Below are 4668 nucleotides of genomic sequence, written 5' to 3' on the forward strand. Positions count from 1 at the left end.
CAGCAGAATGAGCCTTATTCATGTCAGCTTTCACCCTGTCCTCAACTCCCATCTATAGAAAAGAGGCTGGGGAGAGGTGGAGTAGACAGAGGAAATGAGAGTTGCCCTTGGCCATGTGGTATTTCTTTCCTTCATAAAACTAAGTGAGGGTGGCCAGATGTGATGGCTCATGCCTATAATCCCAGCACTTTGAGAGGCTGAGCTGGGTGGATCATTTCAGGCCAGGAGTTCAAGACCAGAATCAGATCATGAAATCTGGCTAAGATGATGAAATCCCGTCTCTACTAAAAATAGAAAACATAAAATAAAAAATAAAAATAAATAAATAAGTAAAATAAATAAATAAATAAAAATTAGCTGGGAATAGTGGTACATGCCTGTAATCCCAGCTACTTGGGAGGCTGAGGCAGGAGAATTGCTTGAACCTGGGAGACAGAGCTTGCAGTGAGTCCAGATCTCACCACTGCAGTCCATCCAGCCTGGGCTACACAAGTCTCAAAGGAAAAAAAAAAAAAAACAAGTGAGGGAGAAGGCTCCAGTAGAGACTGGGGGTGCCTGCAACAAGTGGACAGGCATTTTTTTTTTTTTTTTTGAGATGGAGTATCGCTCTGTCGTGCTGGCTGGAATGCAGTGGCGCGATCTCTGCTCACTGCAAGCTCCGCCTCCCAGATTCAAGCCATTCTCCTGCCTCAGCCTCCCGAGTAGCTGGGACTACAGGCGCCCGCTACCACACCCTGCTAATTTTTTGTATTTTTAGTAGAGACGGGGTTTCACTGTGTTAGCCAGGATGGTCTCAATCTCCTGACCTCGTGATCCACCAGCCTCGGCCTCCCAAAGTGCTGGGATTACAGGCGTGAGCCACCGCACCCGGCTGCATTTCTTTTTTTTTTTTTTTTTCTTTCTTTCTTTCTCTTTTTTTTTTGAGACGGAGTCTTGCTCTTTCACCTAGGCTGGAGTGCAGGTGCAGTGGCACGATCTCGGCTCACAGCAACCTGCAGCCTCTGCCTCCCGCGTTCAAGCGATTCTTCTGCCTCTGCCTCAGCCTCCCGAATAGCTGGAATTACAAGTGCCTGCCACCACGCCCAGGTAATTTTTTATATTTTTAGTAGAGACGGGGTTTCAGCATGTTGGCCAGGCTGGTCTTTAACTCCTGAGCTTAAGTGATCTGACCCCCAACCCCCCAGCCTCCCAAAGTGCTGGGATTACAGGTGTGAGCTACCACACCCGGCCAGACAGGCATTTCCTGCCTCAACTGAACCTTGGCTTCAAGATGGCAGCACAAGACAGCGGGCAACCTTGGAGTAGTTGCTGCTGCTTGCTGGTTGGCATGGCAGGGATACATATGTTTTCTTGGACCTTAGCTGGCCCCAAGACATAGTTGGTCAGGTAAGGGAACTCCAGTAGTAAGAGTCAGAGGCTAGGCAGGGTGTGGGTGGGGTGGAATGGGAGTCAAGAATATGAAAACCAGATTTCACCTCAGTGTGGCAGAGGAAATAATGAAGCTGATTCTATCCCTGCCTCCTGACCGCCACCTCGTTTGGTTCCTCAAGCTGTAGCTCTAAGCAAGGAATGAAGGATAGTGTCTTAGTCCATTCAGGCTGCTGTAACAAAATATCGTAAACAGAGTAGCTTGTAAACAACAGAAATTTGTTCCTCACAATTCTCCAGAAAAGTTGAAGATCAAGGCGCCAGCAGATTCTGTCTGGTGAGGGCCCACTCCCTGGTCCACGAACCCTCACATGGCAGAAAAGGCCAGGGTCTCTCTGAGGCCTCTTTCATAAGGGCACAAATCCCATCCATGAGTGCCCCACCATCATAACCTAATCACCTTCCAAAGTTCTCACCTCCTAACACCATCACCCTGGCAGTTAGGATTTCAACATACGAATTTTGGAGGGACATCAACATTCAGGTCATAGTAGATATTTTGAATTAGGTATGCGATTGTGGTTTTCCGCTGGACTGAACTCAGTTTTCACAACTGAAAGTGAGGAATCCAAATGGCAAATCATGAAATCTGTCCAGGATGTTGTTAAAGTATAGGAAAAGGGGATTTAGTAGAATATAGTTGAAAGCACTGATTTGAGGAAAAATAATATTTTCATATATACTCCCCACTGAGTTGAGACTCATAAAATGGTTGCTGGCTGAGGACACCAATGTTTTCTAGCTACAGATTCTCAGTGGCTTCCTGGGCATCTCCATTGGGATACCAGGCCAGGCTCTGTATGGAAGAGCAGAGATAGTAGTCATTGGTGTGCGCCCAGGAGCCAGGCTGACTGCGTGATTTCTCAGCTCTACACTTAACTAGCTCTAGAACCCTTGGCAGGTTGTTTAAGTTCTCTTTGCTTCGGTTTTTTCATTTGTGAAGTTAGGATAATAATAATTCTTTATGATATCATTGTAAGGGATAAATGATTTAAGTTGGTGGGCCCTTGATGGAGCATAGCAAATGATGAACCAGGGATTTGAAACCAGTTTTATGTGACTCTAGAGTCTGTGCTGTCAATCACTGAGATATACCCATTTTAAAAATTGATTATAGGCCAGGTGGGGTGGTTCATGTCTGTAATCCCAGCATGTTGGGAGACTGATGCAGAAGGATTGTTTGAGCCCAGGAGTTCAAGATCAACCTGCGTAACATAGTGGGACTTGGTCTCCACAAAAAGAAAAGAAAAAAAAAATTAGCCAGGCATGGTGGCCTGCACCTGTAGTTCCAGCTAGCTACTTAGGAGGCTGAGGTGGGAGGCTCACTTGAGCCCGGGAGGTCAATGCTGCAGTGGGCCGTGATTGTTCCACTGCACTCCAGCCTGGGTAACAGAGCAAGAACCTGTCTCAAAAAATAAATAAAATAGAGTACATGTTAAAAGCATATTTTGTGTGTATACATACATATATATACACATATATATAATATGAAAATAAATTATTAAAATTATTTCCAACTAATTTTATGTTTCTTTTTCCTTATTTATTGTATTTTATTATTATTTTTGAGACAAAGTCTCAATCTGTCACCCAGGATGGAGTGCAGTGGCACGATCATGGCTCACTGCAGCATTGACCTCCTGGGCTCAGGTGATCCTCCCACCTTAGCCTCCCAAGTAGCTGGGACTACAGCTGCATGTCACCACACCTGGCTATTTTTTTTTTCTTTCATTTTCTTTACTTTTTTTTTTTTTTTTTTTGTAGAGACTGGGTCCCAGTATATTGCCTAGGCTCATCTTGAAGCCCTGGACTCAAGCAATCTTCCCACCACAGCCTCCCGAAGTACTGGGATTAGAAGCATGAGCCATCCTGCCTAGATTTTTCACTTTTTTTTTTTTTTTTAAGAAAATGTGGCTATTAGAAAATTCAGAATTACAAATGTAGTTCACATTCTGTTTCTGCTGGACAGTGCAACTTTGGGCTTTGTCATCCCTCAAAGTGTTCTAAAATTAACGTTAAACATCTCACCTCCAATTTTTTTTTTTTTTTTTTTTTTTTGAGACGGAGTCTCGCCCTGTTGTCCAGGCTGGAGTGCAATGGCATGATCTCGGCTCACTGCAACCTCTGCCTCCCCGGTTCAAACGATTTTCCTGCCTCACCCTCCCAAGTAGCTGCGATTACAGGCGCCCGCCACCACGCCCAGCTAATTTTTTTGTGTTTTTTGTAGAGACGAGGTTTCACCAGGTTGGCCAGGCTGGTCTCGAACTCCTGATCTCGTGATCTGTCCACTTCGGCTTCCCAAAGTGCTGGGATTACAGTCATGGGCCATCGCGCCCGGCCAAACCTCCAAAATCTGTTTTTTTTTTGTTTTGTTTTGTTTTTTTTTGAGATGGAGTCTCACTCTGTCGCCCAGGCTGGAGTGCAGTGGCGCGATCTCGGCTCACTGCAAGCTCTGCCTCCCAGGTTCACACCATTCTCCTGCCTCAGCCTCCCTAGCAGCTGGGAATACAGGCACCTGCCATAATCATGCCACTGCACTCCAGCCTGGGCAACAGAGTGAGACCCTGTCTAAAAAAAAAAAAAAAGAAAAGAAAGAAAGAAAATAAACTGGCCAGGCTCATGCTTGTAATCCCAGCACTTTAGGAGGCCAAGGTAGGAAGACTGCACAACACTAGGAGTTCAAGATCAACCTGGTCAATATAGCAAGATCCATTCTCTACACAGACGTGAAAAATTGGCCAGGCATGATGGTGCATGCTGTAGTCTTAACTACTTGGGAGGCAGAGGCAGGAGGAGTGTTTGAGCCCAGGAGTTTGAGGCTGCTGTGAACTATAATTGCACCACCAATCTGGAGTGTACACTATAATCTTTATAGTGTATATGTATTTCTCAACAATACATTGAACTCCTGACCTTCTGATCCACCCGCCTTAGCCTCCCAAAGTGCTGGGATTACAGTCGTAAGCCACCGCACCCCACCTGAACTTTTAAAAATATATTTGTGAGTCCTATCTATGAATTGCCTTTTGCCCCTTTTTCTGTGTATTTACTTTTCCATTTTTCTTGAAGTTAAATAAAATATATTCTGGATAATAATCCTTCCAGTGATATGATATGCAGACATCTTCTTTTTGTTTGTCATTTCATTTTCTTTGGCATCGTCTTTCATTTACTTTATGGTATCTTTTGATAAATAGATGCTCTTCAGTTATTGCAGTGCTATTTCTCAGTCCTTTCCTT

This window comes from Macaca thibetana, chromosome 11, assembly GCF_024542745.1.
Source record: "Macaca thibetana thibetana isolate TM-01 chromosome 11, ASM2454274v1, whole genome shotgun sequence".
Lineage (NCBI taxonomy): Eukaryota > Metazoa > Chordata > Mammalia > Primates > Cercopithecidae > Macaca > Macaca thibetana.